Source organism: Podarcis muralis, chromosome 11, assembly GCF_964188315.1.
Source record: "Podarcis muralis chromosome 11, rPodMur119.hap1.1, whole genome shotgun sequence".
Classification (NCBI taxonomy): Eukaryota; Metazoa; Chordata; class Lepidosauria; order Squamata; family Lacertidae; genus Podarcis; species Podarcis muralis.
In genome coordinates this window covers 12,643,760-12,656,960 of record NC_135665.1, presented here as the reverse complement: position 1 = coordinate 12,656,960, position 13,201 = coordinate 12,643,760, and the positions used below count along the sequence as shown (strand labels likewise).

At 44.2% G+C, this 13,201-nt stretch overlaps 1 protein-coding gene across 3 annotated transcripts in view; it reads right to left on the bottom strand.

The window, feature by feature from the left end:
* Positions 1 to 7,561, bottom strand: part of SYK (spleen associated tyrosine kinase) — a 38,816-nt gene extending 31,255 nt beyond the window's left edge. For 2 of the 3 annotated variants that reach the window (XM_028748932.2, XM_028748934.2), the window contains exon 1: positions 6,999 to 7,561. The gene's annotated coding sequence lies outside the window, so the exon portion shown is untranslated. Of the gene's footprint in view, positions 1 to 1,388; positions 1,477 to 6,998 lie in introns of those variants that run through there. The other variant, XM_028748933.2, reaches the window with a different exon arrangement.
* Positions 7,562 to 13,201: the final 5,640 nt, after the last annotated feature.

The window sequence follows — 13,201 nt, the reverse complement described above, 5'->3', positions numbered from 1 at the left end:
ATGCCTTCAGTCAAATTCAGAATCTCCTGTTTTAAAGTTTAAAACCCACAATATCAAGAGATCTGGTCACAGATCTCTTATGTCAGGTGTGTGGTCTGGTCCTCAGATCCACGGAGGAAAGTGTTTTCTCCTAGATGGAAAGCTGTAGGTTCTACAAACCAAAGGTAAACCATATTTATAGCAATGGAATTGAATGAAGTCATATTGACAGCAGTGGAGGTGAACTTTACTTAAGCTCCATATATTTCAATAGGGTTTACCTGCTAATAATTTTTGCTGGATTTGTGCCAGCTGTTCTGTTCCCCTGTCTTTCTGCTTTCAAACTGTACCTTTCTTGTCAATGCTAGTAGACAACCATGTGGAATATTATGTAGAAAGGTGCTGCATCTCCCTAACGCCCAAATCAATTATTAAATGAGACATCTCTGGTTGAGTACCAGCCACATAACTATCAGATTTGTTCATCTGTGGATCTATAATGTAACATATCTGAAATTTGCTGTGCTATATTTCACTCATGCTTGTGTCTAGACCTCTAGGAAATTTTGTTTAGGGGAGTATTTACTGTAGAGCCCTATAGTACAGTGGACCCTCCAGATGCGAACTTAATTCGTCCCGGGGGTCCATACTTACCCCGAAAAGTCCATATCCGGAGGCGCCGATTCTGCACGCGTGTGGCATGATAGAGTGCTTCAGCGCATGCATGTGCAGCAAAACCTGGAAGTATACACTTCCAGGGTTGCTGCGTTCGTACCTCGAAATTACTTTACCCAAAGGTAACATAACCCGAGGTACAACTGTATATAGTTAGCAATCCTACTAGAAAGTATGCTAAATACCTTTATTAAGGTTTGTAAATGCAGTGTTTAAAATGTTTATGTACTTACTGTTTTAAATTGTGTAATTTTATAATAAGTATCTTCCTAGTACAATGTTAATTCTATCCCTTCCTTACAACATTGTTCCCTTTATCTCTGGGATTCATGCCAGCTTAAACTAAATAGCTGTCTCATTATTTTTTTTCTAACGTGGCGCTGGATAAATTTTACAATACTTCTATCACAATGGAACAAAAGTCATTCTGTTTTGCAAAAAACACAAGTGAAAGCTTATTAATTTTTTGCCAGTCTTTTTTCTTTAACAATCAGTATTAAAGGTTCCCCTCCTCCTTTCTTTCTGCCGTTCCTGCTGTTCTTGTAACTTGTTACGTGCATTACGGCCACTCTTTATATTGCAACTTTTACAGATGGAGAAGTGAATCCTGTAACTGGCCCTTTCGGTTTTGAAAAGCAGATTACAATAAATACAAGAAAGCCCATTAGAACAGAACTAGGCACCTCCTGTTGAAGTGACTATCTATCTATCTAATCTCCAATGATGTTATTTACCTGTTTATTATGCTTGTATCTCAAACGCCCTCTGGAAAGCTCAGAAGAGTTCACTCGGGTTTCCTGGTAAGTAACTTGTCCAGGTTCTGGCCAAGCTAAGACTGACTTGGGAGGGGCAAATAACCTCCGTTGTTAAATGCAGAATACTTGCTCCTCCCATCAAAAGTGTTCTAATTCTTGAGCTCAGTTTTTATTTTGACAAGGAATAAAATTATACTGTTTAAACATATTCACCATCACTCAACAAGAAAGATCTACATGCAGAAACAAGATTTCTGCACACTGATTTCTATCTTTTCAGACTGAAAATCATAAACAGGATAATGCACATATGCACTGTACTGTTCAGGCAAGACTTAATTGCTAGATGTCTCTCTTGGTGTAAATTGGGATTTACAACCCTATCTGGGACGTCTAGCTACATTCTATCTTTTATTCGTTTGTTGAAGACATTTATATAGCACTTAATTGTTTGCATTTCATGGCAGTGTACATAAAAACAATCTACAGAAAACAAACATGCAGTGTATATAAAAACAATCTACAGGACAAATACAGGATAATAAAACATTAAAACTTTATCATAAAACCTGGTCTGCTGGAAGAAGATAGACTTCGTCATGCACCTGAAGCTAGGAAGGAGTGTGCCCGTCTAATTTCAGCTGGGAGGGAGTGCCACAGGCTTGGACACAGCACACTGAATGCACATCTAGTAGTTATGAGCTGTGCCTCTAAATCATTGGAAACCACCAACAGAGATTCCTGCATAGATCTTGGTAATTGGGCCAGAATATAAAAGATCAGGCAGTCCTTAAGATCTACTGGACCCATACTGTGGAGGGCCTTGTAAATTAATACGAGAACTTTGAATTTGGCTACCAGTAATGCATGAGCAGCTAGTGCAAGCTTTTAAGCACTGGAGCTGTGTGCTGGCCATGGTCTGTCTCCGCCAGCAGGCTAGCTGCTGCATTTTGCACCAGTTGTAGCTTCTGTACTGGGTGCAAGGGTAACCCTGTAGAGAGCACATTGCAACCATCAAGTCCTAAGGTTTACTTATATATTTTATTATTGTATTTATAAAAAGCAGCCCAGTAATATCACCGTATTTTTCCGTGTATAAGACGAGGTTTTTTGCTCTAAAAAAAGGGGGTCGTCTTGTACACGGAACATGGGCACCTGGGGGAATTTTAAAAAATATTTAAGCATATGTCTGGGATTTTGGCTTGGGCAGACTGAGGCGGTCCCTCCTGCTACCATCCCACCTTCCCCCCCCCCCCGGGGGCTGCATGCTGCCAACTGGCTCGCCTCCTGAAGCCCCCACTGGCTCGACCACCGGATCGAGAGCAGCCGCCGCTGCCGCCACTGAGAGCTGCTTCAGCTACTTCTCCTTGCCCTTCTTTCCTTTTTTTCCTCTTCCCCTCTCAAACTCCCGCCCTGCCCCCAGCCCGCTCATCACCTTCCTCAGCTCAGTTTGCTCAACGGCATGGCCTGACGCAGAGCGGCCGCTGCCTTCCCCCGGCTCTTCCTTGGCATCTTGCTTGGGAGCCTGCTTCCCCACAGCAGCAGCTACCACCAAGGGGCAGCATGTGGAGCCCCAGTCGCTGCCTTTGCTTCTGCACCACGGTGTACTGCATGCACCTCGTGCTGGAAACTTTGAGGGCAATTGCCCCCCAAAAGATCAACAACTTGCTGCCACCAATCATTCAGATTTTCACTTCTATTTTAGGGTTTCATTTTCTTAATTTTGGGTTTAAAAAATAGGAGTCGTCTTATACATGGGGGCATCTTATACATGGGAAAATATGGTATTCTATGGGTGGCTTACATGATACTATTATCTTAAAACACCCCAACTTCCAGAATAAAAGCTGCTAGCAAAGAGAAAAACAAAACCAGTAGTTCAGAACACTAAACATAGTTTGTAAAAAAAAAAGGATTGGCAGACTAAACCTGGCATCCAAATGGCCTTGAAGAAAATACAGTGGTACCTTGGGTTACATACGCTTCAGGTTACAGACTCTGCTAACCCAGAAATAGTACCTCGGGTTAAGAACTTTGCTTCAGGATGAGCACAGAAATTGTGCGGTGGTGGCGCGGCGGCAGCGGGAGGCCCCATTAGCTAAAGTTAAGAACAGTTTCAGGTTAAGAACGGACCTCCAGAACGAATTAAGTTCTTAACCCAAGGTACCACTGTACTATATAAGGTCTGGGAGTATATATGGGAGTAGATGATCTTTCAGATATCCTGGTCCCAGCCTGTTAAGCGCTTTAAATGTTAAAACCAAGACAATGAATTTGGTCCAGAAAGACTGGGAGCCTGTTTAGCTGTTAAAACACTGTTGTGATATGTTGAAATTGCCAGCTCCCAGTTAACAATTTTACAACACTGATTTGAACCAATTGGACCAAGGCAGTTCCATGATGCTATATTTTAGTTGCATTAGACTAAATAATTGTAGGTCACTTTGAGTTTACATATTGTTTTTAAAAAGTGACCAATATGTCCAATAAATAAAAACATACAGAAATAAGGGCATGGCTGAATTAGATTGTTTATTTCTTCACACAAGAAGCACAAAGGAGTGGGGGGGAGTCAGCCCTGAAAATATTTCCCTGTTTATCACACTGACTGCATGTAGCAGTTGAAAGTTTCATAATGGAGTGTGGCTAACCCAAATGCACCTTCTAAAAATGATGCATTTGATGTTTCATTTCAAGCGAACTTCTACAATGTAGAAACAAACATGATGTTCCTTTGCCCCAGTAGTGAAACCTGAATTCTGTTTTGCATTCAACAGTCTTAACCAAATTAAAGCCTGCACAAGTGTGTTACAAAATACAAGCTTGGGTCCCCCCCCTCCATGTCCAGCTCCCCTTCCCTTTCCCCCCAAACTTTACCATACTGTTATTAAAATAAAAAATATTCATGCTTCTTTCAAAATGAATAAACTGCAATATTGCTGAGACCGAAACCAAGTGAAGAAATTATGAAATCCTTCCAAGCATTTAGTTTTGTTTTTTTTTGCTCAGATTTTGCTATAGGGAACTACAAGGAGGAACAACCAAAAAAGGAATGACCACAGACTTGCACAGAGAAAAAGGAATGGCTGCAAGAGGGGTTTTTTTTGCTTTGTTTTTTGTAGCATGTGTCCTTATTGCTTTTATTTATTTACTTATTGAATTTACATACCACCCTATACCCAGAGGTCTCAGGGCAGTTCACAGAACAAAATAAAAATATAAAACTACAATACATATAATCAAAATAACAACCCAATAACACTCCCCACAAAAGAACATTTTAAAAGGGCATAGGATGTAAATCGGATCAACTAAAGGCCTGGTTAAAAAGGTTTGGGTAGGTAGCCGTGTTGGTCTGACGCAGTCAAAATAATTAATAAATTGTCCAGTAGCACCTTAGAGACCAACTAAGTTTGTTCTTGGTATAAGCTTTCGTGTACATGCACACTTCTTCAGATGTTTTTGCCTGGCGCCTAAAGGTGTATAATGAACACGCCAGGTGAACTTCCCTGGGGAGAGCATTCAACAGACGGGGAGCCACTGCAGAGAAGGCCCTTTTTCATGTTGCCACCCTCCGGACCTCTCGAAGAAGCACACGAAGAAGGGCCTCAGAAGATGATCTCAGAGTCTGGGTAGGTTCATAAGGAAAGAGGCGGTTCTTGAGGTATTGCAGTCCTGAGCAGTTTAAGGCCTTATAGGTCAAAACCAGCACTTTGAATCGGGCCCAGAAACTAAATGGTATCCAGCGCAGTCGGACCAGGATCGGTGTAATATGCTCAAACCGTCTTGATCCAGTGAGCAACCTGGCAGCTGAATTCCGCAGTTTCTGAACTGTCTTCAGAGGCAGCCCTTTGCAATAATCTGACCTTGAGGTTACCAGAGCATAGTCAACAGTAGTTAGGCTATCCCTGTCCAGATAGGGGCTACCGATCGGAAGGTTGGCGGTTCGAATCCCTGCGATGGGGTGAGTTCCCATTGCTCTGTCCGAGCTCCTGCCAACCTAGCACACCAATGCAGGCAGATAAATAGGTCCTGCCGTGGCGGGAAGGTAAAACACGTTTCCGTGCACTCTGGTTTCCGTCACGGTGTCCCGTTGCACCAGAAGTGGTTTAGTCATGTCCACATGACCTGGAAAGCTGTCTGTGGACAAATGCCGCTGAAGCGAGATGACCCCTGCAACCCCATAGTCGCCTCTGACTGGACTTTGCTGTTCAGGGGTTCTTTACCTTTTTTCACCCTGGTCCAATGTAATGCTGGCGTGCAAATCACCCTGCCATTCATGCACTGCCCCTTGTAGCTTTCTTTCTGGCCTGATTAATGCCTGCTGGGTATGGACTCTTGCGCCCAGGGGTCCTTTACCTTTTTACCAGTACGTTTCCAAGCACAATTCAAAGTGTTGGTGCTGACCTTTCAAGCCCTAAATGGCCTCGGCCCAGTATACCTGAAGGAGCGTCTCCACCCCCATCATTCAGCCCGGATGCTGAGATCCAGCACCAAAGGCCTTCTGGCATTTCCCTCCCTGTGAGGAGTGAGGTTACAGGGAACCAGGCAGAGGGCCTTCTCGGTAGTGGCCCCCACCCTGTGGAACGCTCTCCCATCAGATGTCAAGGAAATAAACAACTATCTGACTTTTAGAAGACATCTGAAGGCAGCTCTGTTTAGTGAAGCTTTTAATGTTTGATGTTTTATTGTGTTTTTAATATTCTGTTGGGAGCTGCCCAGAGTACCTGGGGAAACCCAGCCAGATGGGCAGAGTATAAATAAATAAATAAATATTATTACTTTTACTTATGGCGGTGGGGGGGGGGGAGATGTACCACTTCACTCTTGCCCCCCTTCCCCACCCCAGCTCTTTCCCACGTGAATTTCTTCAGCCAAGCGACCCCCTCACCCCAGGGCCGGATTGAGGTTTGATGAGGCCCTAAGCTACTGAAGGTAATGGGGCTCTTTATATGTCCAGCTGTCCTTTCTCAACAACAAATTGTCGCTTTTTGTGTGTGTTGAATATATGGTGATTTATGGACCTCGTAGGTATCTAAAGCTATTTGCACATGCAGAATGTAGGCACCCTATACAGTGGTACCTCGGGTTACAGACGCTTCAGGTTACAGACTCCGCTAACCCAGAAATATTACCTCGGGTTAAGAACTTTGCTTCAGGATGAGAACAGAAATCGTGAGGTGGCAGCGCGGCGGCAGCGGAAGGCCCTATTAGCTAAAGTGGTACCTCAGGTTAAGAACAGTTTCAGGTTAAGAACGGACCTCAGGAACGAATTAAGTACTTAACCCGAGGTACCACTATATCTAGAAATGAGCAAACCATTGATGTTCTAGGCTAGGAGGCAGGGCCCATTACTTACATCACAAGAGCCTACACAACACAAAACACTGTTGCTGTGTGTAGGTTTTATTTTATTTATTTTTTATCTTATATTTTGGAAATGTACATCCAGGGTTTTAAATTTTATTGGGGCCTCAGCTATAGCTAGCTTAGCTTATACCCGGCACTGCCCTCAGGCCCCAAGCCGTGGCTCCCTTCGTTCCCATACCCTTCCCCCCCGTCAACTGAGGGAGAAGAAGCGTCTCTTACCTGAGGGGAATGGGCGGGAAAACTGACGTGACGTCTCTCCTCAGGAGACGCGGCCTTCCCAGGGGTGAGAGGATAGAAGAGACCCGGGGGCTTGGAGACCGGCCGCCGGCCACCTGCCCGGGCGAGGCTCGACCCGCAAGCCGCCGAGCCTTCCTCCTCGCTTGCCGCGCCCTTTCGGCGAAGCAGCAGCCCGAGTGTCCGCGGCGAAGAAGGCCGGCCTGGGCTCGGCGGTCTCTCTCGGGCCACGCCTGCCGGGCCCCGCCGAAGGAGCCCCGGGTCCGTTCAGGATGACTGGAGCGCCCGCTTCCTCATTTTCGAGTTTCCTCAGCGGCTGGGTTTCGGCAGAGCGGCACTTCCTCGTCGGCGCCAAGGCCAGCTGCCTTCATTTGCTTAAGAGCGGTTTAACGGGGGGGGGGGGGACGCGGTGTTTGGGGCTTTCGGTACCCCGAGTGGGACGGAGGCGCTGGGGAAGATGGGGCCCGACCCGGTTGCCGCTTCCCCGGCGCCTCTGGGCTCGGCAGGAATCTCCCCTTCCCTGCCCTCGCTTTTTATTTCCATGCCAAGTAAAAGCGCAGCTTCTGCTTTTTCTGCGCCCGCCGCAGCGATTGGCTCCTGCCTGGCGGCGGGGGTTGGGCTAGATGACCCCTGGGGTCCCCTTCCTAACTGTATGATTCTATGATTTCTCCTGAAATCTGGTGCTTCTTAACGTTGAAGTCATGGGGTGGCTTGAGGCGTGCAGCTGCACCTCCCCCCCAAATCAAGTGAATAAATAAAAATACTTAACTAAAAGTAGATACATATTTTAAAAATATTTATGCTTTTCAAATTCATAAGGTAAAGGTAAAGGTACCCCTGCCCGTAGGGGCCAGTCTTGCCAGACTCTAGGGTTGTGCGCTCATCTCACTCTATGGGCCGGGGGCCAGCGCTGTCCGGAGACACTTCCGGGTCACGTGGCCAGCGTGACAAGCTGCATCTGGCGAGCCAGCGCAGCACACGGAAACGCCGTTTACCTTCCCGCTAGTAAGCGGTCCCTATTTAACTACTTGCACCCGGGAGTGCTTTCGAACTGCTAGGTGGGCAGGCGCTGGGACCAAACAACGGGAGCGCACCCCGCCGCGGGGATTCGAACCGCCGACCTTTCGATCGGCAAGCCCTAGGCGCTGAGGCTTTTACCCACAGCGCCACCCGCGTCCCCTTTCAAATTTATACATTTCACTTATTTTACAATTTTATTTTCCTTCGTTAAAATAACAGGCGATCCCCCAAAGCCTTTCCCCCTACTTCCTGCTACACAAAATAATTCTGTAAGGAAACAGGGTGGATTGCCCTGCCATTTTCATGGATCGCTCCAGAAAAATATATGGGTCTCCCCAAGGCTGGGCAGATCTCGACATGACAGCGAGGCACTGTATTTATCTGGTGTTGTGTCTTCTAGTAAATGTTGGAAGTCTTTTATAAAAAATGATGGCACTGCAGGATGGCCGGAGCAAGTAGGTAAAATCAACACTTCACCTGGCCAAGAGAATGGTGAATAGTAAAAGCAATATAACAAAACATCTAATTTTACAATCATTTTAACATTTAAACTTGACTCCCCTCCCCCTCTTTCTGCAGTTCCTTGAATTCATTTTGTTCATATGCAGCCTGTAGAACATTCTCCTTCTGGTGATAGTCACTAGTATATGCCCTGGAGCATACCAGGAGAGTTTTAGAATTAAAAAAAAATATGTGTTCTTTTTTCAAAAGGGATGTCTGTCAGTTAGACTGAGTATGCCTAAGCCCTTTGGTGGGCCAAAAGCAGCACTCTTGCATGTGACCCAGTGACATCACTGTGGATTTCCAGGCCTGTAACATGTGAACATCCTTGGGTCTTATCTGCTCGGATACCCATATCTGAATGGAGGAAGTAGGCAGATGAGTTGGAAGTATATACATATGCACTTGTTCCCGACAATACTGGGATGCGGGTGATCCTGTGGTCTAAACCACTGAGCCTAGGGCTTACCAATCAGAAGGTCGGCGGTTCGAATCCCTGCGACGGCGTGAGCTCCCGTTGCTCGGTCCCTGCTCCTGCCAACCTAGCAGTTTGAAAGCACATCGAAGTGCAAGTAGATAAATAGGTACCGCTCTGGCGGGAAGGTAAACGATGTTTCCATGTGCTGCTCTGGTTCGCCAGAAGCAGCTTAGTCATGCTGGCCACATGATCCAGAAGCTGTACGCTGCTCTCTCGGCCAATAAAGCGAGATGAGCGCCGCAACCTCAGAGTCGCCCGCGACTGGACCTAATGGTCAGGGGTCCCTTTACCTTTACATATGCAGTTGCTCCTGACAATACTGGGTTGACCTATCACACTGTGAGACCACCTCACACTCCTCATGTTGTTGTACTCAGCACTTGCCATCAGTCCCAGCCCGTCACGGATGATGGGAGTTAGAGTCGTACATCCCTGATCTGGAAATTAGGAACACACACACACACACACACACACACACACCTTTGGATGAGTATATTAGATTGTTTATAGTTAAAATGTGCCTGCCAAAGCATTATATCTTCATGAGTGGCCTCATCCATTTTGCTATCTATGTGGCAGTTTCCTTTGCCTGCATGATAGATAATTGAGGATAGCACAGCCTTTCAGATTTTCAAGAAAGTAATGGGGGACGGGGATGGGGACTGTGTTGTTAATTTGGCAATTGTCCTTACATATATACTGTATGTGCTTTCTAGCTAACCTCAGCCACAACAGCAAAGAACATTGCTCCACGCTTCAGCTACTCTTGGAAATTAAGTTTTAGTAGATTTGCTACCCCAGCTGCAGTGATTTCCCATAATGCCAGGGCATTCCCAGCCACTCCTTCTTTGCAAAGGTGTGAGTGAGGGAAAAGGTGGATTAGGTTGTGCAAGAACTAAGGACCTGCCTTTTCCAAATTTCCCAATAGGCAGAATTCCCATCCAGCAGGTTGAGCTGCTTTCTTTCTCCCTTGGATATTGTGTAATAATTAGTAATTTGAAAAGTTAAGAGTGCCACAAGCAGGATAAATCTACAGTGCTGGAAATGAACTGTTTGTGATGAAGAGACTGAGGCTGTATCCCTATGGGGGTATTATCTTACACAATGAGTAGCTCAGATCTGTTTTTTCCATGTGCACACAGGTGCAAGTATGTCCACAGATGAGTGTTTTAAATGTTCTGCATCTGAATTGTAAGCCAATATTTCCCATATACACTAGTGGGTGGTTCTTGATGGGATGTATCTATGTGGCATATGCATGTCCCTTCCCTTCAATTACATACCTACCCTCCATTACCATTAAAAATACAGCAGGCATGCGTTCAGGTATTCTTTACCAATGTGTACACACTTTCACATCCCCAGGAATTGTGCAAGAGCAGGGTTGTGCGGCGGGGGCGATGATCTGTCATATGCATGCATACTGGAGCTGTTGATCCCTGGTCATTTAAAAATAAATAAATTATGGAGGTTTTGCACAAACCTGCTGTTTACATTAAACTATTGTGTGAACAACCCCTAAATTAATGAAATGCTCATTATGTCCGGAAACAATTGTCTCCAGCTATTAAGACGGTTTTGACATTGAGGCTATATCATTTAATTGCTACAGAAATGTATTTCTGAAATGCATTCCCTCTCTACTTCTTCAAAGACACTGAAAGGTATGTTTGCCTATTTCTCTGCTATGCAGAGATTTCATTGACAGCCCACAAACAGATGTTTCCCTTCTGTACTTCTGAGCTAATTCTGAGACCTCACCTTGCTTAGCATGAGTAATTTGGGTGATGCCCTTCAGTGTGCACACAGTGTTAAATTTACTGCCATCTGCCATCATACCATCCTCTTATTGAAATGTTTGTGCTCCCTCAAGTCATGCAGTCTTAACTCAAGTCAAGAAACACAGCCTTTATAAACAGGAGCTCCTTTGGTATAAGTATATAGAATCAGAGCTGAAAGGGATGCATTGGGTCAGACTTTTTAAAAAATTAAGAAATTCTTCCCAAGACAAACTGCCCATACAGAGGGGGCTAGGCAGTGGTAAGATCGGTCAAGCCTTGCTGTTGCCATATCAGAAAATAAGCAAGCATTATAAAACATGTGTGCAAATAACAAAATACACGTTTTTACAAATTTTGTGCAGATAACATCTACCGGTATTTTGCGTGCAGAATGATATTGCTTGAGGTAATTTGTTTTGGGGCAGGTTAAGAACAGCCCTGACCACAGAATGCAATTCTACCATAAAATATGGCAAAATGCCATTGCTGAAAAGTAGGAAAGACTTGCAGAATCGTAAGTTCATTATTTATTATTTTCTCTCAGTGTATCATGCCACCCATGGCTGCTTTGCATTATATGAAGCGTTCTGCAGCTCACCTGTGTCCTTCAAATCTAAAACGGGGCAGGGCAAAATATTCTAGTAAAGCAGAACAGGGAATTTCCCTAAAAATATGATCAACATTGGTAGTAATAGCAGGGTGGAAACTCTTGATGTCTAAATGACAGGTGTCTTATTTTGTTTATAACTGTAGTATTTTTTAAAATTCCAAAAAAAGCACCTGTTCAGTTTGAAATGGGCAGGATAATTTTAGATTTTCAACAATATCACATCTGGGATTATTAAAATACTTGAGAGATTTGGGGACATGGTTAAATGGAGATCAATAGGGGACTGTGGGGATGGCACAGGGTGTTTGGCTGGAGAAAATGAAGGCTGAAGATGACAACATTCAGCTCCTACTAGTGTTTTCTCAGGATGCTGTGGGCATAATTTCAAATATATATATTTCAGCTGCAATGCTCTTTGCATGGGATTGTCTGTGCACATTGCTCTAAAGTTCCTCTGGTGCAGAATACAGTTTGCTGCTTCATAGTTAGAACAGGAAGGTGAAGCACATAATGCTAATGCCTATATCTGATACTGAACTGGTTTATTATTTTGGGACATATTTCAAGTTGCTAGTCATGATCAGTATACATTCCTAAATGGGTTGAGCACAGCCTAACTTCGGAAATGCCTTTGTCCAAATGAACTCCACAGTTCCTTGAGATCTTCAGGGGACTGTGCATCAGATTCAAGATTCTGCATATACATGGTATGGTTAGAACATATATGAGTTTTCTTCATTTCTCAAATATAGAGAAAACGAGAGCAGTAATGTGCATGCTAGAGAAAACATCGAGAACACCTGTATTGTTATCAGACATTATACTGCTTAAAAGGGCTGGTGATGAGAACGGAAACTGCAAGTCTACAGAGTGTCCAGCTAGCTTAACCACATGTGAATAATAACCCCTGCTGTGGGCTTGCTTTCCTCCCTACCCTGAGCCTAAGTGGTTACAGACAAATATGCTGTCGTGCTATTTCCCCCCCTAATTAAGTGATGGCTAAAATTGCATGCACAGTACAAATGAAAATTAAAACGCTGAAATGCACAGGTTACGGACATTCTGGCAACTATCCCTGACACAGTTTGCAATATTCTGATAAACGTCTATTAGTGTTAGATAAAAACAACAAAGAATCTCTGGTGAGATCTTGGAAGCCGACAAATGTATCATGGCACAAACTTTCATGGAGTACAGGCCACTCTATCAGATATGTGAAGTGTTATTCTGCGCCATGGAAATGTAGACACATCATGGGGGAATTATTTATTCTGCGAACCACCCTGAGACCTGTGGGTATGGGGTGGTATATAAATTCAAAAAATAAAAATTCACAAAGAGACACAAAGAGATGAAACACAGAAAGTTCTGAGGGTGGTATTTATATAAACAGTGGCCGTTTTATTTATTTTTTAAAATCCTTGGGAAATCCTAGTCCAGATTATTTTGTGTTCTGACCTGCAGTCTTGCTATGTTTATATTCAAAAGTCCCCTACCAAATTTCAGTAGCAAGAGGAGCATGGCTTCTATGTTATGTTAACTGAGTGTGCTGGTTGCCTGTTCATTTCTATGCTCAATACAGTTTGCTGGTTTTTTACCTAATTGGCTTAGCACTTGAGTTGCCAAAGTATTGCCTTCTTTAGTATTTTCCCAAATTCCACACCAGATGCCCTCGCCAACTAAAGTTTGATGGTCATTATTTTTTCTTGACCCTCTCCCGCCATTGCTTCTGTTCTGTTCTTCTGCTATATATTTTGCTGTCTTACTGGTTTTCTTCAAATTTCTGCATGTCATCTTT